The 23,305-nt window shown below is 42.5% G+C and overlaps 1 protein-coding gene across 1 annotated transcript in view; it reads left to right on the forward strand.

Moving 5' to 3' along the window:
• The first annotated feature begins 8,475 nt into the window (after positions 1-8,475).
• The window catches only part of RALGPS2 (Ral GEF with PH domain and SH3 binding motif 2), a 118,107-nt gene continuing 103,277 nt past the window's right edge, over positions 8,476-23,305 (forward strand). Inside the window, exon 1 of the mRNA XM_009991230.2 lies at positions 8,476-8,555. The gene's annotated coding sequence lies outside the window, so the exon portion shown is untranslated. The remainder of the gene's footprint in view (positions 8,556-23,305) is intronic.

Consider the following 23,305-nt stretch of genomic DNA (forward strand, 5'->3'; position numbering starts at 1 on the left):
AAATGACGCAAACACCTTGAAGGCCTTGCTTTGCACCTGTGAGCTAATCATTTCCCAACGATTGTGGGGGCAGAGAAAAATCTCAGAAAGTCCTTGCACTGCGTTTCTTCTACATGTATGAATTTCTTAGTAATGTGGGTTTTTTTATGTGGTGGTTTGGGGCTTTTTTTGAGCCAGTTCCTCTCCTTGCCTCAGTTGCCTTTCCTCACAAGGAAAGCGCCGCGTCCCGGGGAGCCGTTCGACTTTCCGATTCGCCCCTCGCTTTCAGCGGCGGGACGTGGCTGCCGCCAGCACCCAGCGGCGGGGACAGCCGAGGCCGTGAGCCGGCACGACGAGGGCCCGAGAGGCCCCGTGAGGGGGCACGGCGCGGGGCCGCCGCCCGCTGAGGCGGCATCGCCGGGCTGAGGGGAGAGAGAGAGAAAGCGCGGGAGAGCCGGGGAACAGCCGCCGGCACGCGCTCCTCACCGCGAGGCCGCCTCGCGCGCCCTCCCGTCGCTACGGCAACGCGAGGCACGCCCCCTCAGCAGCGCGCGCACGCCTCGCCGGCCGTTGCGCGGCGGCGGGTGAAGCGGAGGCGCGCGGGCGCATGCGCACTCCGCGCCCGGGCACTGGAGGCGGGCCAAGGGGGCTCGGCGCGTGCGCAGGTGGCGGCGGGCGCCCCCCCCCAGCCCTCCCCTGTGCGCGTGTATGTATGTGTGTGTGTGTGAGAGAGAGAGAGTGTGTGTGTGTGAGTGAGTGTGGCGGCGCAGCCCGGAGGCGGTGAGCGGCGCGGAGCCCGGCAGTCCCTCCAGCAGCCGGAGCGGCTTCCCCGTCCTCGTCCGCCTCCGCTCATCTATTCCCCCCCACTCTCGCAGGTGAGCCGGGCAGCCGCGGGGAGGAGGAGGAGGAGAAGGAGAAGTGAGTCGCGCAGCTGGCGCCCGCCTCTGCGGGGAGCCGCGGCGGGGCTCATTGTCCGTCTCCTCGGAGGAGGAGCGGGAGGGCAGAAGGGAGGCTTAAGCCCGGCTCGCACGCCGGGCCCTCCAGGCTGCCGGCCGGGGATTGGAGGCGCCGCGCGGTCCCCTCCCAGATCCGGGGAGGGTCTCGGCCCCCGCCCGTCACCCCGCCGCGGGCCGGCTCCTGGCGGAGCCGCGCGCTCCGCCGCCCACCTGTCGCCCGCCTCCTCACACAAGCGCCGCGGGAGGCGGTGGCCGTGGCGGCGGGCAGCGGGGCGCCGTCCCCCGTGGGCCGGCAGCGGGGCCGGGCCGGCGGCTCGGTAGCGCCCTCTCCCCCGTCAGTGTGCGCGGAGCGGGGTGTGTTTGTGTGTAGGGCGACGGCGGTGGGGCGGGCGGCGCTGCCCGGGGCGCCCCCGGCCTTTCCGCAAGATGGAGGGATGCGTGGCTGCGGAGCGAGGCCGGAGCGCGCCCCCAGCCATTTATTCCCCGCCCGTCGCTACCTGCGTGAGGGGCCGGCGTGCAAGTTGTGGCCTGGATGGGGGGAAGCTCCCCCGCTTTGCTGCCCGGAGGGGCCCCGGGGGAGTAGCTGCAGACCGGCGAGGGGGTCGTTTGTGTGGCGGGGTGGGCAGAGCCGCGTTCCCGCGTGGGTCACCGGGCTCTGCGCCGCAGCGGGGCCGGGGCGGAGGGCGGCTGGGGGGCGGCGCGGCGGCTGTAGCTGTGAGATACCGCTGTCCGGTCAGCCCTGCCCCGGGGGGGCTGCGGCACCTTCCCGCGGAGCGGGGCCGTCACCGTGACACGAGGCGTAGGGCAGCGCGACCCCGGGCTGGGTCAGAGCGCACGGGCGGCCGTGGGAGGGGTGTTCGGGGCATCAGCCACGTACGGTTTGTTTTGTATAAACCGGGGCGAGTTCTCGGAGCACCGGGAGTGCGTTGCCTTGCAGCAGGCAGGGGTCTGCTTTAGAGGGTGGGCAAATACGTGCTGTTTATTTGACATCGGGAGTGTTCGGCATATTTCTTTCCTGGCAGCAGGTGCTGGAAAAGCAATTATATAGATATATTTTAAACCAAGACGAGCGCTGATGATAAGTAATAGTTTGTAGTAGCGTGTTGCTGTGTGTTTAATAATAGTTACTGGGCTCGTGAAATTCTGGGGATGTGTTTATCTGTTTGAGAGATCCTTATGCTGACTAAAGGTGCCTTTGCACAGGTCTTGGTGTCCTGTCCCCTCCCTGCTTCTGTTCCTGTGCTAAACTGAGGGCCTTCGCTGTCACAGATAGCCAGAAGAGATGGCGGCTATTTCTTTTCAAATGGGATAGATGGATAAGCAGGCAATCAAATGTTTTGTAGGTCTATGGTTTTTGAGTTTCTCTCAAGACTGGAAAATGTCACGGGATGCATAATGATTGTTTTCTTTCTTTTCTTATCACGACCTGCCTCTGCAGCTGGCTTGACTTTAGTAATATTGTGGTGTTTTGTTTCTAATCAAAACGGGCTTCGCTTCCTATTCACATCGAACAGACCTTTTTTGAGATATAGATCTGTTATGTTTTTTAGTGGTTGTGAACGTTTTTGTTTAATGAACTTCAACTGACTAGGTTTTCTTTTAATCTTTATTAGGTCTCAGCAGACTGTTAGAAATAATACATGAACCAAACGCTGAAAACTACTGACACTGCTGATGCTTTTGTATTATCTTCATGCAAATGGTTTAAGTTTTGACCCTCTTAAAACAACATCAAATATGGAACAATGAGGAGTAGGGAAATATATTGTTTCCCAAAGCTTTCGCTTGACAACATACATGTGTTTTCTCGTGTATTATTGTGAGGTTTAGAATCTGATAACACAGCCAGAGAACTTCTATGGGTACCTCTCCATGAGCTGTACTGGCTTAGGCCCTGCTTCTGTAAATTGATATGATCACACAGGTGCCAAAACTGCTTGAGTGAATTGCTACTGCCAAGTACCACAGTATGGCATAGCACAGAACTTGGTAATTGCTTGTGATCTTTACTAGCAGTGGTTACTCTGAAAAGTATTTCAAGTTTTCGGGATAAATAATTACATTTCGTTTGTGTTTGGCGGTTTTGTTACTTGAGTGTTTGGGGTTTTTTGAGGGAAATCTCTTGCAGAAGCAAAACTATTACTACTTTGTTCAGCTTCTGCGCATCCCTGCATGTGGGTTGTCTCCAGTCTTGCTCAGAAGTCTGCTAAAGCTGGGTCACTGGAATTGAAAGAGTGCCCTCTGGTGACATCTGTATTTGGAGTTGGGACTGTATGCAAAGAAGCACTCCTGCTAGTCTGAAATTAAATATTCCTCCCAACGAGGCTGGAGATGTATTCTGCACTGAAGTGCTGGTGTGACGTGGCTGCGGTGAGGGATGAGCTGCCACTGGGGAATACATGTGGAAGATGTGCAGCCGTCACTTGGAGCCTGTTCGCCCCCTTGTGACATGTTCCACCTTGTAATTTATTTTGCTGGATTTTGATGAGCAACATTCGATTCCTCAGTCCAATGGAGGAAAAAAAAAAACAAACAAACCCTCTTCATGAGGTTATCCTGTTTACTGTCAGATGATTTTTTTTTTCTCTGAAACTTGCCTTTGTGCAGAATTTTTGAAGACACCTTTTCCCTTCCACACTTGTATCTTGCTGGCGACTGTGTCGATTGAAAATCCCAACATTTAGATGCTTTATTGGTCTTGATGCTGCTCAGCACCAGTAAGCAAGTATGAAGATAAAGAGCTGCTAACTCTTGAACTTTGGTTACTCGTGTAAACTTTGATTTTTAAAATTGGCTATGTTTGTAATAAATGTGTTTAAGACTTCAGAAAGCTAGTGAAGTCTTAGTGTGCCAATGTTCTGCTTGACATGTCTTTGAACATTCACATTTGAATTGATAACGACACACCTCCATCTTAAACAGTTTCTTCTCCTATTTTTACTTATTGAGATTGGGGATTAATCTTTTCCTTTATATTTGCTTGGAGCCGAGTCATTTGGGCTCCTCCTTTCATTCAATAAATAATGCTGAGTTGAGAACTTCCTTTAAGGGTGGGGAGCGTAATGAGTTGCATTTTGTCAAAGTACAAGACATCAAAGGCATGGTATATTTCTGATTTGAGTATTGTTTTACAGCCCTTGTTAGAAAAGATATTTAAAAATGCATCCTCAAAATAATGAGAAAATATTTATGTTAATAACTTTTACATTTAGATACCGGGAACTGCTGCAGTAGAAACAATATTTTAGTATTCATGCGTGCATAGTATTCATTGCCTGAACAGAAGCTTTGTGGGCTTCATGTTTTGTCTGTTTATGAACTAATCAGCTTAAAAGACTGCTGAAGCAAGAAAGTCTTAGTGTTACAGTTGTGTGTTTTAAGTAGGTGCTCTGTTTGCTTAGTCCCCTGGAACATGCAGATGTGTGACTGCAACTCTTATTCTTTTACAAAGATCCTTAAAGGCCTCATAGGACTCCAGGGAAAAATGATATTGGCATCCTTCTTGTGGGCAAGCTGGTACTGTGCAGTGTTCTGCTGAGCAGGAAGGGGACATCTGACACCAGAGCTGGAGCAAGGCAGTTGTGGGGTGTCAGGGCTCTTGCAACCCTTGCTGCTGCAGTGGCAGTCTGGTCACTGGGCTAAGCTGGTGGCAGCAGCCTTGTGTGGTCAGGAGGAGCTGTGTGAAGCAGAGAAGGTAGGGGGGGAAAGGAGAGGGTGGCCCAAAGTCACAGACGTTTAGCAGCATGGTATATTCTGAACGCTGGAGCTTCTTGCGGTGACTTTCAAAAGTTAGTGTTGTGTAAGTGATGGCCATTGAACCTACTGCTGGCTGAGGGAGAGGGAGACTTTCCTGTCTGTGTTTCAGTTTATAGGAGATTTTGTCTACAAAAGCTGACCTGTTCACTCAATCTTACAGTATAACAAAATAAAACACTGGGCAATCTAGTGGGTCAGTACTAAGTATTTTAAGATGTGATGTTTCTGACATGCGTAAAATGTTCATGTTTACTCTCTAGGGCTCTGTGTTCTGAGGTGTGCCGCTCCCTAGTGCGCTCACAGCTCGTCTCTTCAAAACTCCCCACAGGCTTCCGGATGGGTTGCAGACTGTCATAAGGCACAAATGGTGTCTTGAACCCATGGAGATGCCTTGAGAATGCTCTCAGAATCCTTGCTGTCCCAGCTTTGTCAGTGTGAGTTTTTCCATGGCTGCAACTTTAGTGCAGAGAAGTGATGGCTTCCATGCTTGTTGTGTGCCTTTCCATAAGTAAGGATAGGATTCCCTTTTCCTTCCCCTGTTTGTGTTGTAGTCAGGGCTGTAAGACAAGAACAACATCTTGGGTAGAACTGCAAGGCAATAATTCTGAGGAAAAAAGCAGCTGTGTACCTTGCAGAAGCTTTTCCCTTATTTCCGTAGGGCTGCACCCGTCAGGCTGCGTTTTGAATCTTTGTGACTGTATGGGAGGCATCAACAGGTCGAGGTTTCCTGCCCTGGGACATCTGTGGGTGTGCTGCAGTACACCTCTCTGCCTCACACTGAGAGGCTGAAGACCTGCTTGGTCAGAATATCAAGAAATGGTCTTGTCAGCCCCTCGTCTGCGTCGTATTTGTGGTTTAAAAACCTGCATATTTCTCAGTGGTGAAGAGCATCCTCCTTTGTTAAAGTTGAAGTATGTAACATGGCAGTTGATTTGATGCCAGATTGGAGAGAGCACTGCATCTGTTGCTGTTTGGTTGTATGGAAGCCCTTCCCTTTTTCTCCTGGAGGCAGGTATTGCTTGCAGTCCTCTACAGTAGGATTCATCTTGGTGCAGACTCTTAAGTTATTCTGATTCTTTGAGGCATTGGACTTGTGACCTGTTCTTCATGCCTATTTCAGAATTTTGTTTACATGTATACATTCAGATATGTCTCACAGGTGGTGTGGGCTTTAGATTGCAAGTGAACTGGGAAAGGCCTGTGCCTGCCCTATTTTCTTGGGTCTATCTGGGGAGGCTGTAGGTCTCCCCCGTATATTCCAAGTGTGACCACAACAGTTAGTGTAGCTCAGCACCTCATCAGCATGTAGTTGAGATTTGAACATGGGTTAGAACAAGCTGGCTGAAGTTCAATCCAGATAAAATATACATGATGATGTGGATGTAATTATCAGCCTTCCTAATTGAAGGAGTGCAATTGCCATTAGGTAGAAGTGTTAGTGCCCTCTGTTGACTTTAGTTTATTAGTTGTTGTTCTTAGCAATAATATCGAAGCAATAAAATCATTTTTTTAAGTCTTTGACTAGAAGATTGAGACCTTCTAACCTGATTAGAGCTGATTAGAATTTGGTAGGAAGTAATCTCCCCCTCCTCCCATTGGTTTTAGATCATTATAGCAGTTCCTAGTGTGAGTAATGAAATATAACTTGAGGAGAGCCTGGGTCAGTTAAGGAAGGAAGAACAGCGTGCCCAGGGATAAGCAGAAACGACAGAGAGGAAAGGCTGATGGTTAAGCTTGCTATGGGGTCCTCTGCCAAAAAGGGGTCAGCCCAATTTAGGAATTTCTCGGCTCTCATGAATCTTTCTGTAGTCTACTGTGTGTCTGTTGGCTGTCTGAGGGCTGAAGCACCCGTAGTGGCAGAGAAGAAATATGTAACAGGGGTTGCAGAGAAGTTTGAGGTATGCTGGCTTTCATTCTGTAACTCCATTTTAAAGTCATTTGGAGGCAAAATGTGGTGCAGAAGGTTTTGCTGGCTTTGGAGCTGTCTCAGGTAGGGGTCAGTGGCACTGATGCTTTGGGATATGTATGTGTTACCTCTTTTTAGTGGACCTGTGGTATTGGCAGCAATCAATTAAGTCTGAGGTGACCTAGGACTGGCTATCAACTATCTGACCATTGTAGTAGTATGACGTTAAAAGCTGTTTGATTTGTGCCTCCCTCATTATTCATTAAGGGACAGCTTTGAGACTGTGGAACTTGCTCTCTCCTCATTGAGATGGGCTCAGATTGATCAGGCTGGGAAAGAAGAATATTGATCTTTTTAAAAAGTTGAAGGTATATTTCTTAGATAATAGTGTCTGGATAAAACTGGCAGAGATCCTGAGAAAGTGATCTTAATGCAGTTTGTAAATTGGATTGCTTTTATCACGTTATTAAGGTGCCAGGGTTTGGACTAATTGTCTGAACTATAGTATTATATTTTCATTTAGATTTAGAGTAAGTGGTATAATGTCACTGAGTGACTGGAGTTGGACCAATAAGTGAATAAACACAAGCATGTTCTCTGCCTTGATACAACCTTTCCAGATTAATGTATAGACAGGCAGAAGCATCCAATGAAAAGCTGAAACTCTCAATTTATTGAGTTTTTCCTTGTAAGCTTCATGTCTGAATTTGTATCTGAAGAGGCATGTAAGCACAGGTGGACTTGTGACTTGTTGGTTACATGTAGAACTCAAATTTATAAACTCTTTAAAAGGTTGGGCTAGAAACACACTTGTTTTATTGCCAAGTTTTTAGTTTAATCTTCTGATTGCTCTTAAGTTCTGTTACTTGCATGATAATGTTGGGGTCCTCCACAGTTGTAACTAATTTAAATTGGTTTGTAATTGAATTAGGTTGTGACCCCACATGCAGTGGGGTAGCTTATTTATTGACTGCTTGCTTCTCACACCCTTTTGGAAGAAATACTAGTGGAGTGAACTGCATGGAACTTATCCAGCTAAGAAATTAACCTTTTTTTTTTTCTTGCGTTGTTTTTCTCTTTGATAGTTCCCCCAAACTGTTTATTCTTCAGCTGTAGAAAATCTTGCCTTGATGTCATGGCAGAGAAAGGAATGAAAAAAAGCAATTAGTGGCAGAGATGACTAGCAAGAACGAAATCAGGGTTCCCATAAACCAGCTGAAGTGGATCAGTTGTCCGTTTGGTTATAGCTGAGATTGGAGTGCTGATTTCTGGTGTTAGAGCACAAGCTCAACTCTGTCTTGAATCCTTAGCTGGGTTTGCAAGTCTGGGAACAACTTCTTATTTTCAAACTTCATGCAGAAATATTTGAGGATTTGTAGGATCCTTGTGACGTTTCTGAAAATTCCTTTTGCATAGAGCTAAACTTAACAGTTGTTGCATCTTTTACAGTAGGCTTGTGGAGTGAGTTGGGAATGATGGTGGTCTTACTGGAAACATGGTAACACAGTCATTTGTCTGGTCTAGAGCCTCTAAAGTATTTTGGGGATTCCAAAAGCATCTGAAATCAGCTTGTGTGAAGTGTTAGAGTGCTGGTAGCATTACGTAGTTTCTTAGTAGTACACTTTGGATTTCAAAATGCACGTAAATTGTTTGAAGTGCTAAATCAATGAGAGGAAAAAATACCCCAAAGATTTGGACTGCTCTCTCTCCCATTAATGCATCACTGTTTTGTGCTGTCACTAATTAGTAACTCTGGTATCGTGAGGTGTATTGATAAAGCATATGGTTAAGTGGATGACTCATATTCATTGTATTTCCTCTCCTCCTCTGTCACATAATTAACTTTCCCTGTGTGGTTAAAGGGCACCTGAACTGTGCTGCTGTGGCTATCAAGTCCAGACCACTCTGCCAACAGCCTTGTCTTTGATTACCAGCCAGTTTCCCCATGTGCTTTATTGGTAAGTATACCTGAGCAGTGGCAGTTATCTCATTTATTTTTAGAGTAATAGTGATGTGCTTTTAGATTGACCAGTCTGTTTGGGTGTTAGTTGTCAGGCTTGTCTGGTAAGTGCCTTTAAATAATTTTGATAGTCTTATTAATCAAACTTTTATGGAAATATGCCAACAGACATTTTGGAATGGAGTATAAGAAGGGTAGTTCAGTCCTTCCGTGCAGTTGAGGTGATCTTCAGGTATCTTCTGGAGCTCAGAATGCAAAATTACTGAAGGCTTAGCAAGATTTCTTCTTAGCTACACACTAACCCTGTGCTTCTGAGAACCAGGAATGTGGCGAACAGTGAGCAGCCTGAAACTTGAGATATTTGTCAGGGATGTGATTCTTTGAGTTTTTTCTTTTTTATAGCCTTGTGTAGATCTAGCTATGCTGACAGAAGGCTATTTTATTTGTGGAAATTGTTCAGCTCTACTGGCAATATCCATTAAAGCGTTAAAAGTGTCCACCCAGAACACTAAAGGAATTTGGAGATGAAAATGATGTTAACCAAGTTGTAGTTAGGAGAGCAAACAAAAAGGCAAGCTTGATAGTGTTTTCACTTGAGGTGGGTGCCAGATGCACAATGTTTTTATAGAGTTGAAGGCATGTTGAAGGCATATTGATGAAGTGGAAAAACTGCTTTTGAGGTAGTGTTTCTTTACCTTTGAAGAAGGGCAGCTATTCATAAGCAGATAGGCTGCTTTAGGACTTGCTTGCAGATAGGCTTCCTCAATGTCTGCATGTAATGGCTTGCACTTGTACTTAATTAACTCGCTGACCTTTTTTTTTGTGGATAAGGTCTGTGTGATGACAGAACTCAAACTGTATTTCGTGCTGTGACTTGTGTTTAATACTTCTGAAAAGTCAATCTTGACTCTTCTCTGAAGCTGGCTTAGTGGTGGAAAGGCTTCTTCATTAAGACCTAGTTCATGTTTCAGATAAGGTAATTTAACTGCTCCTAAAAGAAATATTCATACAAATCTGTGTATAAGCTAGCATTCAGGGACTTTGGTTTGTTAAAGAGCTGTCTAAAATTTCTGGTACAGACCAATGGTCAAAACTGCTTTAGTTTGTTCTCTTTTTGATAATGAGTGCCGTATGACTAGGAGAGGGAAAAGAAATATCCACGTATTGTTGTTGTGTGATCTCAAATTATTTTTTGTATGCATAATGGAAAGTTTTAAAGTATTTCAGGTAACATTATGGCAGAACAGCTAGAGAAACTTAAGAAAAATCTTGGGTGCTTTTTTGTCCTGTGAAATTATCTGCCTGCCTTGTTCAATTTGACTAGCCTGTGGGAGAAAACTAACACCCAGGGGTGTGGAAGCAGACGTGTACACTTACAGCATGTGCTTGTTGTAAGTCCAAAGTGAATATATGCAGAATAAGTATGAATTCTTAAGCAAATTTAGACTTAGCCTCAAATCATTTGCGTATACTCTGACACAGATTTGTTGAGGAATAATTCTTGATCTGAATTTTATAACTTAGTTATAAGACAATGAAGATGTTAATTGAAAGGTTATTTCTGAGGCCAAAAATTCTTTTTATAAAAGATAGCTTAGGAAAATGTGAAATCTGTTGTGCAGACCTACGTAGTAATATAATTCAGAGGTGTGTCGTGTTTGTGTTACGCTGAGTTAGACATAGAAGTATAGTTAGCCCATGTTAAGTGATACTGCTAAAAAGGGAAGCTTGTTTGTTAAATAATGCAAGTAGCTTACATGAAAGATGTCTTGCCAAGTTGCACCCACAAAACTTCTGTTAAATCCCTCACTTATTTGTAAACGAAGGTATATTGTAGAAAAGTTGAGAGCTCTAATTATTTCAGCTGTACCTATTTTTTAAAAAAAAGCTAGCTCATATTTTCATGGCTTACAAAAAAAATCCATGGTTTTATGTACTCTTTCTTCCCCTCTTTCTATGAAGTGATAGTCTCAAGCGGAAAACAGCATCGGGCAGTAATGGAGTTAAAGGACATGGACACAAATGAGATCTCTCCAGGGACCAGGAAAAAAGACAGACTTCCCTTCCTGTCTTGGGATGTGCTGCAGTTTCCGTGTTGCTTTTAGGTGTCAGATTTCCGTGTGGACTGGTACTGAATGTCATGGATATCTTCTTGATTTTACTTGTCGGAGTGAGGAAGGGAAGATGAGGAGAAGTGATGGGCTTCAGCAACTGAACTTTTTGTTGCTGGTCTCTCTTCTCTGGTGTTGTCTTTCCCTATTGCATTCCAGGTCATTGATGGAATTGGATCTCTTTTTTTCCCTGGGGCAATAGGGTGTGTTTCTATGATCTTATTAGACTAGCTGATCAGTATTTCTTTGCGGCTTTTTCTGTATTTATGGTTCTCCTAATGTTGGTACAAGTGCTTTGCTTACAGGAAGAAAACTGCAATCTTTCGGAATTCATAATTGACATCTTCTGTAATGCAGAGGAGACTCATGTTTTTTAATGTAACAATCCTCAAAATAAGAAAATGCATCTTGGAAGAGAAAAAGAGGTATTGCCTAGGTTGGAGATGCCATTTGCAAATTGTGTTCTATTTCAGGGGTAGGGCTGGGTTGAGCACGCAATTAAGTCCCAGAGTGAACTGGTGGTGGTTGCTCCATTCCTCAGTGAGGGAGCTGGCTTATGGCAGTCTCTGTGGTAGAGCAGCTCTGCTGCCTGCTGTTGATAGCTTTGTCAGATTTACCGTGTTTGTTGGCAACACACAACTCAGCTGGAAAACCCTGCTCTGATGTTTGTGAAAAAACTACCTTCTTAGATCAGAAAGATCGTGTAAGTCACTATATGAATGTTGCATTTAAATTGGTAGCTGCGTTTGCTGTTTTTGCTGAGGTGTTTTTTCTTTCTGTCTTGGAGATAGTGGAAAATAAGTTTGTGTAGCTCATAAAAATATTGTAGCTTTTAAGTGATAAAGCTGTTGAAAAGTATACTACCTGCCATAAACACACTAACCATGCTGTGGGTAGTGACTGCATTGATGTTTCAACAGTAAGGTACCAATACTCTATTTATGATGTGACTGGCTCTCGTTTATGTTTAAATAAGTCATCACCAAAATGAATCTCCCCAATTTGGCAAACTGAATATGAAACTAATTAAAAAAATTAAAATATTTTCAAAGTACAGCCAAAGTATTGGCTTTTTCAGCCATTGTTTTAGCAAGTAAGAGGTAACTCACTTCCTGGTAGTATAGAAAGGGGAAATGAATTAATAGTTTATGTGTTTGTGTGGTTTTTTTTTTAATTATTCACTAATATGGATGATCTTGTCATTGATACAACACTGGAAGATCTGAATTTATTTAGTGAAAATGTTTTTTTTTGACCGTATGAAAAGTTTATCCATGTATTCATTTCTTTCACCAAATTATTTGCGGTTCAGACTTTCCAAATCCTCGTGGGCAGTATCAGTTGCATCTTGTAGTGGTTACACCATGAAATGTTGCCCTATCACCGAGTATCAAAACGCAATGAAACCTTTTTGTCAAAGACATAGCAGGGTTAGGAGAAGCGGGTACAGATGGGGTTTACGTGTTCCATCTCTCTGCTTCTGCCGCTCCATGCTACCCAGCAGATTTGCTGTTATTTGCGTATTGGACTCTATTTCACGACATCTTGAGAGGTTGCATCTTTTCTTTGGTATTTCTTCCATCACCAGTACACTTCATTTCTGATTCTGGAGTCCCCAGGCTTTCTCACCTCTGAACCTGTGTATGCACGTTTGGCAGTCTTGCTTTTCTCTCCTGGTTTTTCAGGAAGGACAAAATGGACTGTGATCTGCCTCTGGTGGTCCTTAATGTTGGAGAGGAGAGGCCACATGAATAACATCTTTGTCTGGGCTGAGTATCCATCGCAGTGCTGCTTTTCCTACCTAGGAGAACATACCTATGCCACAAGTTGATTGCTTGAAGTGATGCATTTAAAAATAGCTTTCTGTCACTATTCTGTGACAAAGGATTTTCTTTGTATGTTTCTGTTGAAGGCTTGAAACCAAATTTTACCAGGTCTTTCTAGAAGGAAATAAGAGGAGATTCAAACATGTTCAACAGATCTCAAGCTTTTTTAATAGTATTTATCCACTGTTTTTGGAGTCTGCAAAATATGCATAAAATTCACATCATCAAGAGAGCAAGACATCAAGTAGACTGTGTGGTTTGATTCAACTTGATCAGTATATTTGGATATGCTTCTCTCTCTGAACTTACATGCTGTTTTAATTAGATCATTAATGCCTTTTGAGTTTTCTCTAAACTAGAGAATCAGAACACTTTAGGGGGAACACCTGGGGGTCGTCGAGTCCACACTGTTGCTCAGGACATGGCTAAGACAGTTTATTAGTAGAACCATTTGAAAATACTGCAGTGTGAAGTGTTTTAATATATCTTGTATGTCATCAAAGAGTACCTTCTGGAATTGCAAATTTCTGAGCCAGGAATCAAATTCACTCCTTGCTGCAGTATTGCAGTGATAAGGTAACTTGTCTTAAACTCAAAATAATCGGGGAATTAAACGGTGCAGAATTTAAAAGCACATGATTCCGCACAACAGTGTTCTCCAACTGGCAGCCCCTGGGCTGTGGTCTGCCTCTGCAGGGCAACAAAATGTCCTGCTGGCAGCCGGGTTCCCTTGTCCAGCTCTCCCAGCTTGGTTTGTTTCCCAGCACAGCTTTCTCTTCCCTGAGGCTTTTTTGTTGTTTCAAGCAAGTCTACTCCCTGTTTGGTGTGCGTGGTCCACTTATATTTCTCATGTTGACAAGATTTCCTTGTACCTCCAGGACAAGGGTGGTTTAATGCCAATAACGATGAAGTGGTATCAAATCCTTGTCCAAACTGTAACTTAGACTACTGGTTCCAAATACTTAGAAACTGTTCCTCAGACCCTTTCAGTTCTCTGTTAGTCATGGCCTTTTTTTCATGTTTTTCCTCCTATTCAAGGTGAATCTTGTGTGACAGCAAAAACGCTCGTCTTGGCCAAGCTGTGTATTTGTTTGAGTGACTGAAATATTTTTTTTTTAAAACTGAAACTCTTAAGGCGGCAATACAGGACATGCCAGGGTCTCAAAGAAGCGTTGTATTTTCATTTAGATAAAGTGAAGAATTAGCTTACATGGTTTGTCCAGAATGGCTAATCCCTGTTGCTTAAGAGTAAGCCAGTGCTATTGATTCGTCTGGGTCAGAAGATCCTCCTTCTGTAGAAATGGGGGGGCGGGGGGAAGACTTGTGTGCAAAATTTAGGACAGAGCTCCTGCAAGGTTACCTGCCAGAAGTTGCCAGAGAACAGAAAAGCTTACCTAGTAGGTGTTTTAGGATCTGAGGATCTTTGCTTTTGTTCTAATTGTGATTTCCCCAAGATACGCGCTACTCCTTTTTTTTTTTTAGCACTGTGGTGGTTTTGGTGATCCTGGAAAAGAAAGCAAAGCATTTTCTAATCAGTATGTTAAGATTAGAGATTTCAACTGTTAGTACTAACTGAAGTAGCAGTTTATAATGGATTTTTCTTTTTTTGCAAGGTGCCACCCTGTGAGCTTTTTAAAGATACAGTTAACATCACTGAATGGTCTCATAATAATGGGTTTTGTATTTCTAGTTTTGATACCCTGGCTTCTCATGGCGTGGACTTGCTTGCACTATAGCATCCTAGATTTACTTTTTATCAGTTAAAAGATGAACAGAAAGATGAATGTAGTTCTCTTTTTAGTTAAATGAACTGTTGAACAGTATGATTTCCTTAAGAAGCAATAGCGTTATCTGCTGTAAAGCAGTAGATTTAAATTCAAAACATCATTCTCTTCCAAATCTATTGAAGTTGTATTGTGTACAGGCTATCTCTCTGTTGTTGCTCTTGGACCCAAGTTTTTGACTTGCACATATCTGCACTTAAATCAGTTTTTAATGCATGTATCCATTGATTTGGCAGAAATGGACACAGCTGTGTTTTGTAAGCTGAAGGATATGTGTCAGTAGTAATTATCTAGTCATCCACTGAGTATCTCAAATATCGAAGTAGAATTTGGGTAGGATATCACTTGTGAACTTACTGTGCTGAATTCATAGTGTTGGAATAATGTTAAAAATCCTGCTTGACAGACCGTATCAAAGGCATGCTGGAATCCTTGTCTGTGGGAAAAGTGAGCTGAACTTGACTCCTAAATACTGAAAACACCAGCAAATGCTGGTATCCTGTCAGCAGTTGCCATGCTCTTAAAGGTATATAAAAATTGCAGGATTTCCCATGCTTCCTGTGAGACCTGGAAGAAAATATTTGTCCCTGCTTTGAACATGTTTAACTATTCTCACATGGCTCAAGTGTCTACAGCCTTTCTGTGCCTGTCAAACCACACAGGCCAGTCAGCATTGTGTGTACATGTGCCTCTTGCACCTTTACTACTTTAATGTCACTAAACTGTGACCAGGTTTATGTTCTCCTTTTCTGACTTGTTGCTTATATTGCCACTAAATCCAGTGCAGAGCAAAAGGATATCTGCACCTTTTTAGCAGTTAATGACTTTTGCATTCCTTGTTTGAAGCATAGCTCACAAACAAAATGGCATGCTTCTACCACTTAGGAAGTAGTTTGAGAAATTACTTGATTTCCTTGGTCCCTGGCTAGTTTGAAGTTGTCATGTGTGCTGTAAAGCACTTTATCATTAATCTTTCCCCTGCAGTTTGTCTTTTTCCCTGTTTTACGACAAGAATCTGAGGTTTGCCTTTATTACCATTAGAGGTATACAAGTGTTTTTGCATAGTTGGTTCTTACGCTTTGCCAGCTATGCTCTTCAAATTAATGCTTTTGCTACGTTTCAGCATCTTTTTGATGTCTTCTGGAAAAGGGTGTGTTCTGTATAAGGTACATAAGTTCTACAAACTGTAGATATTTATTATGTCATTCCTTCTTTAGAGCAGATCCTTTCATCAATAATGTAGTTAAATGGCTTAGAAATAGCTCCAGCAGGCTCTTTGTTTATGCTGTCAATTTACCTGAAATCGTTTCAGTTTTCTAGTGATTCAGCTGGTGTTAGTGCACAAGAAGTAAGGTGAATATACCAGAATTTCAGGCCTTCAGATAAATTCCTACCTGCCTTGAGTATATAAAGAGACAAGATTTCCCTACAATCTACTGTAATTTTCTGTTTTGATAAAAAGAAAAAAGTCCGATACGATCTTCAAAATGTACTGTCCTCCTTCATGAAAATGTTCACTTTAAATTATTTCAGTTGAAGCAAACATATGCTTGGTCTCCAGTTTCAGGGGCTTTGAGTAGGTCATTGACATCTGCTTGGGCCAGCTGACAAATCCTCTGTGGGTTTATCTGTTTGTTCTTGAACACTTAAAGCAAGGTTCCAACGTCCATTTAGTTTGTTGAAGTCCTGGATTTGTGTGAATTAACTTGGATTTGCTCTGTTTCTGTATCATGTTTTATTAGGCAGATGCTTTGGTGGTCAGCAGTTACTGACTGATCTTAGGTGAAGTATTTAATATGAAACTATTGGTATTTGAGTCTTTGCCAGCTCTCTCATCAATTGCCTGATTTACTGAGCTTCCTCCAAAGGCAGTTAGAAATGTGACAAAGATGTGGATGCTTGGATGGATATGTAACTGGTTTGTGTGTTGTTTGCGTGTAGAAGTTGTATGCTCTGAGCTTGACGCACTTCCATAAATGAATGCAGGGAATAGTGGCATGGGCAGAAAATACAGCTCTCTTCCCTAAATGTCTATTGTAGTTCCACATAATAGTCATCATACCAAATATAGGCAATTAATATGCTCTTAGATTTTTTCCTGTTAGCACCATTTCTATAGCAACAGTGCAAACTTCTATATTGATGCATGATGTTAAAAAAAAGAATAATTATAGAGAACATTATTGAAATGTTGTCATCACAGGTGTTACTGATAAAGATTGAATTCATCTCTCTGAAAGCTGAATTTTAAAACAGACTAAGATATTGTGTGTCGTGTTCAGGAAAGATCCTCATTATCTATTAATGGCTTTATAAAAAAAAAAAGTAGAAAGTTCTCTCAACAGTATCTTCTTCCTGAATGAGAAAGTCAGACATTCAATGTGGGAGGAGTTTTGCCTTCTTTTCCCTAAATGTACATCTTTTTTGTCTTAGCCTACAAAGAAAGCGTGCAATTGAAGCAGGTGTGTGTGCCAAGTGTTTAATTCTGTGGATTTGGAGGCTGTTACTCAGCAACAGTTGGTACTCGGTCATCTCTCACGGTCCTAGAATGGTTTGATCATCTTGGTTTTGATTTGACTGTTCACAATTTTGCCTCTAGCACTTCACGCCTACAGAATATTATTCAATGAGTTGTGTGGATATTTGGGTTTTCTTTACATCCACGTGTAATGCGTAGGTTTACACGGAATATTGGGTCTAGATCCTTGGTCTCAGTTTTCATCGCTGTGTTTTTAGATGTGCTTTTGGTGCATGAGTTGTTGTGATTGTTGGTGCCAGAGTTCCTGTGGCCTATTGACAGCAACAAAGCTCGTGCTGTCAGTTGTCATCTCTGTTTCAGAACTTGCAAGTGTGTGATTGCGCATAAAATTTTATTTAAATATTTTTCCCAAATCTTTTTCCTATGAAGTACTCTTTATATTCTGAGACAAGGTGTGCCACCCACATGGATCTGTTTGTAGATTGTTACAATGATTTTCTGCAAGTTTGTCTTCTGCTGGAATTTTTAGTATTGCCTTAATTAGAACAAACAAACAAAAATTAAAACTAAGAATATAAAAGACAGCTTCTAGACACTTTTCGCCATGAGCATGTTGTGATATTTTTGCAGATGCATGGTCTATAGTAATTCTTCCCTTTTCATGTATTGTTTCCATTATCCAGAAACAAACCAAAACTGTGGATCTGAGTACCTCTGAAAAGAATATTTGGATCCTGAAGCTCATGCTTGCAGCATTCAGTGCTCCACTGTTACAGGCTCTTACATGTGACTTCTCTGTTCATAATGTTGTCCACAGATGTATTCTACCTTTGCTAGTTCCACTGGTACTGTGCCTTCACCTCTAATGTGTAACAAAAATATTTTGCAAACTGAGCATCAGTTTGTCAACAGGACATCAGTCATTTACTGCTCTTGTTGGCAAACCAAACTGATATAACTACATGGCCTTGTAGTGGAGGTCTTGAAAAAGCCAATTGTGGAAAGATTATCATCTTATAGAACTACCAAATTAATCAAAAGTATCTGCTTCTAGTTTAAATCATTCGCATTTATTGTCTTTGCCCTCTTTTTACTACTTATTCACTGAAGTAACTATCAGTAGTTCCCATCTTTCAAAAATGTCTCTAGGTTATGATTTCTTCTGTTTTGTGTGTTTGGGATGAGGAGGGATCCTCTTCCAGTTCCTGACCGAGCAAGCTTGGATATTTTTCTTCAGATATTTGAAGAAATGTTGCTCAAACAGGCTAAACTGTTGGTAGTCTTCTGTTCTGGAGAGGGAGACAGGAGGGTAAAACCTTGTTATACACAGTGTACTTTCTGCGCTAAAATAATTTGGTTCCCTAATGCTTACTCTTTTGGCGTATGAGAGGAAAAACAAACCATACGTCATAACTTCAGATGTTCCATCTGTTCTGACAGCAATTGTAAAATAATAGCTAGCTCCAGAGGAATAAAACGCTCTCATGTGCAATGTCCTTTCTGAAGAACTACAAAATGGAATAGAGGCTTGTAGATGATCTCTGAAGAAAGAAGCTCTGGGAACCTGGTAATTTGTAAGCAGTTTGTGAGCAGAAATTTCTTCAGTTAAGGTATTCACGTAGTGAATTTACATTTTATCTTTTAATGCTCAAACTCTGCTGGAGAGACCTTTTGTCTCTCCGAACCTCTTAAGACTCCAAGCTAAACTTGAAGAGCATGTACACATGTCCACATTTTTGGCCTACTCCATTTGTTGCCTGCAGCACTGCTTGCTTTCTGCTTGATGCATGCCTGCATTGTGTGAGGGCCAGGATCTGCTACCGCTTGCAGCTGTGTACCAGTGCTAGAATGTGTTGCCTTGTGCTGCAGTATCTACCAGTTAACTCTTGACTGTGAGTCAGTCCTCTGAGTATAGCTGGCTTTTGAATGGTGCAAGTCAGAAAGGTAAGGATCTCCTTCCTATTTCTGTGTAACTCACCTAAACCTATTTTGAGCTGGACTTCTTTATTGTTGTTGCAAGTTGATTACAAACCAAGCTAATAGCCTGATTTTTTTGTAGTAGGTTTGGTAAACAAGTAGCTTGTGCTCTGGAGAGGGGTATTCTCCTGGATTTGTGAGGTTTTTTTCTTCATCTCATCTGAGGAAATGGAAGCTATGAGTTGTGCCAGTTTTTGAGATTAAAGAGTAGAGCACTGGGTACTGGAGCACCATGAAGAAGCTGGAAACTGAGTAAGATATGATTGAGACAGAGCCTTACTATGTATTACCTTAAATGTTACCCCTCTCTCTCTTTTCTCTCCCTCGTCCTCCCCCCTGAAGTCAGAGAATGAGGTGCATAAAAACAGCAGTAAGATGATTTTTTTTTTTTTGTCCAGAAGGTGAGTGTGCACATGTTTGTGAAAGTGCTCTGTGGGTAGTGTCTGCTTAAAATGAATAACAGTTTCACTTAATTGTTTGTTCAGGAAAAGCCTTTTCTAGAGAGAGAAGAGAATCTAAATTAAGAACCGTATTTAAATAAAGCTTTTTTGTATTTAAAATTTAATTGTCAAACCTAATAAAATTATTTTTTGTTCTGTTTGTTGCTATTCTGTGGATTCCAATTTCATCTGTCTGAGCTTAAACAGCTGATACTACTGAGTGTTGTGCAACAGATGCTTAGGGAAAGAGTGGATGTGTGACATAACTTTGAGTGGTTGAGTTGTATGAGGAGGAGTATAGAAGTGCTTTGAGTTTGCAGAAGGACTAATCAAACCAGTGAAAAAAGGTGTCTGTGTTACTGGGTTAGCTATACTGCTGATGCAGGCACCATATGATATGATTCCTTTCAGGAAGCAGTCTAAGTCTAGTATCAACTTAAACAGTTATGGTTTTTTGCTTTTAATACTGTTTTCTGGAAGCTGTTCAGGAACCCAATTGCTATGTTCTGATTTTGAGCATAAATTTACATTTTGTTCATAGTCCTGGTTTGCCCTTCTGATATTTAAACCTGGCAAGTATATCCTTGTGTGGTTTTCGGTTTGTTAGCATAAGCAAGATCAGGTCTCTTGGTTTCCACTTCTGCAGTGAAGTGGACTTGGAAGCATTTCTTGCATAGGTGTCGTTCAAAAATCTTTTGGAAGCCAGGTGGTCAGAACTGTGTAGAGTGCAGCGTCAAACTCTTGTGAAATGTTTTGGAGGTAGAATTGGTTCGTAACTAATGCGAGCATCTTGGTCTCATGTGACTGCTTCATGCCTACAGCATTTTAGGCATGTCATTTCCGACTGATGTGCTGAAATTCGTAGCAGAAATTTTACAGGGATTAACCCAAATGATCCTTTAATGGTTGACATTCATTTTTCATTCTTCTGTGCATCAGATAGTTTTATTTGTCCTGTATTATGGTGTTTTCTTGTATTTCCAAATGTTTTATCATTCTAATATTTGTCCTGGTGTTGCAGATTTAATAATTGTTAGTAATCTCTTCCTACTCTAAAATTATGCTCTTCTATCTCTGTTTTCGTCATATCTCTACCCCGTGCATGTCTCCTACTGGTGTCTCATCTCAGCCTTCACTAGTGGCAGCTTATCAAATGCTTCGCCAGATTCATGTGTCTGACTGGAGATTTGGTAGTATGTGAAATTTTAGGTCTGGGATTTGATTTTCTTCAATGATAAATTTCCAGCAGGAGGATGGCATTCTATTAAGTCGCTTGAGATTTTTTCATCTCTGGTGTGGAAACTTCTGTTTTTATCAGTTTTGCGATCTTGTATTACGGCTTAGTGCTGTTATACTTACTGAAAAGTGAATTAAAGCATGTGTTTAGGTGGCTTACGTTTTTCGTTTTTAATGCTGTGTACATACTATCTTTGTTCTTGCAGTGCAGTGACCTAGTTGGGTGTTTTTGGTTTTGTGAGTTGAGTGTAAAACTGAAGAATTCAGTTTGGAAGGTGCAATTCAGTTTGACTTGAGAAAAATCTTCTTTTGTAGTTGGATGAACATTCTTTGTCCTCTCACCTGTTCCTTGCCGGCTTTCTGCTTAATTTGGGGAGCTTTTGTGTGTGTTATTTTTCTATTTTAGAGTGGGGTGTGTGTTTTGGGTTTATTTTTTTTAACGTGTTTTGTTTTGTGGGGGTTTTTGTTGGTTTTGGGGCTTTTTTAGCAGTTCTCTGCTTTTTCATTTTGGACAGTAAGCTTTTTTCCCATCTTTAGACACATTTCTAGCTTTACCTGTGTGTTCATAGCCCCTGTGGACTTTGAGAGGTTCTAATGGGAAGTAATTAATAAAGAACAGTGGCTTCTGGATCAAGAGGAGGCGGCCATGCATTTCTCTAAGCCAGGAGCATTGAAAGCCTGGTGATCTGCTCAGACTACCTTGGATTTTTTTTTTTTCCCCACTGCAGTATCTCTAGTGACTGTTGTCACAGTGCGGTGTTGTGCTGCTTCTCAAATCTTTCCTGTTGCAGAACAGACAAGGTGCAGCCTGGCAAATGAGTGATTTTTCTGTAGTATTGGGTAGCACGTTCCTTTCCTAATATAGTCTGTATGTATACAGATCTTGTGGGCATATTGAGGTGTGTGTGCTCCAGACTGCAGGGGAGAACTGTAGGTGTGATCAGCCCTTGCCCTGATGGCAGATGGCACTTGTATGTGGTGGAGGCTGTAGTGCCTGCCTGCCAGGGCACTCTGTCTTCCTTGCTTAACCTTCCGTGGTGCCTGTGTGCCCCTCAGGCACCTTGAACCACTTCCAGACAGTTAACTTGAGTGTGTGGCAGCTTGTCTGCACCTGGGGTCATGCAGCACCACTGTGCAGCAGAAGGTCTAGATCTTCTACCTGCCGATTTGCTGCAGACCAGTGAGACGTGCACTTGGTGTGCGGGGCATCCGTGCTGGGCATTGGGTCAGCAGCGCTTCCTGTGTCCCCACTTAGTCAAGGAGGTGTGACACGTTACCGAAGTGAGTCTCACAACATCCATATAGTGATCTTATGGGAAGTATAATCCATATTCTGTTCATCTAAAACCCCCAAAAAACAAGAATCAGTCTAAAAGGTATATGTCAGACTAAAATATATATCTGACATAACTGTATGTCTTCTAAAGATTGAGGAAAAAGTACCTGGAGAATGCATTAAAGTGGCAGCATCTTGACATTGCCATATTTTTAGTATTGTTGGATTTATTTTGGCCATATTGTTGTGAATCTTTAGCAGAGAGATTTCACCTCAAGCCACTGAGGGGAAGCACACAGGAACCCAACACCCAAAACCATAGGCGTTTCTGGGTGTTCTTCATGGAAGGTAGGAATTACAGTGTGCAAAATGAGTAATTGTAATGGAGGCTCTTTCTTGTAGCCCTGTATGATAAGGAACTATAGATTAATGGACCCATGTTGTATTTAACAAGTTCTGATCAAAAGGTCATTGAGGCATTTAATGTACTGAAGTGGTTCCACAAAGTACTTCAAGACAAAAGGATCCAACTTGGTGCATATTAGGTGAGTGTGACAGTGGCTTGAAGAACTTGAATTTCTGCTTCACTGAACCTTCAAACTTGTGCTCAGTGCTCAGAGCAATGTTAATTTAGGAAGTGCCAAGCAGTGCTGGAAAAAATACACTTCTAACTAAGAATCAAAGGGCACAGATCCAGAATTAGAATTTAGTTGGTGGCTCCAGTACTTCACTGAAGTGTCTTGAGGTCCTGATGTGGAGTAGTTGATGTAACTAAGCTGTACTGGGCCTGGAGGAGTGAAGATTCCGTGAAGCCTGATACACTTCCAGAAAGAAGTGTATCACTTCACTTTTAGAAAGAAATAGCTTTTTCTGTACTGTTTGTCAAAATACCAATGAGAGTTCCTGCAAGATCAGGAGCTCAGGTTGGTTGAGTCTGGAACTGGTCTTTTGATTCCTACATTGCTTTGATCCCCAAAGTCTATGGTGGTGGCTTTGCAGTCATGGTTGATGATTAATCCATGCAAGGCACTTCTGTTTTCTTTGTGGGGTTCTGGGATCAAAACAAATGACGCTTTGTACTGACATTATGAGTATGAACAAAGAAGATCTTGGTCATCGTGACTCTTGAGCCATTCATGAAATTATACTGTGGCTGTTTCCTCAAAGCTTTTGAACTGTTCTGGACGGGAAGTTTTTAATGTAATTTTAGGGTTGTTTTTTAAAATGGTGTTTATACAGTATATTTTTGGGGTAGTGTTTGACCCAAGCTGAGACAAGAGTATCCCTGGGTTTTTCGATGGAAGGGATTCAGGCTTAGGTGAATCAAGTACTCTCTGACTGGGTTCTTTCAGATATTCTACACATGGAGGCTGTAATGTTTAATATTAAACTGGTGAAGGGGCTGGAAAATAAAACTTACGAGGAGCAGCTGAGAGAATTGGGGCTGTTTAGCCTAAAGAAGAGGAGGCTGAGGGGAGACCTGATTACAGCCTACAAGTACTTGAGAAGGGATGGTGGGGAAGTGGGAGAAGGGCTCTTTACATTAGTGATGAGTGATAGGAGAAGAGGAAATGGGTATAAGCTTAGTCAGGGGAGGTTCAGGTTGCATGTTAGAAAGA

Source organism: Tauraco erythrolophus, chromosome 10, assembly GCF_009769465.1.
Source record: "Tauraco erythrolophus isolate bTauEry1 chromosome 10, bTauEry1.pri, whole genome shotgun sequence".
NCBI lineage: Eukaryota > Metazoa > Chordata > Aves > Musophagiformes > Musophagidae > Tauraco > Tauraco erythrolophus.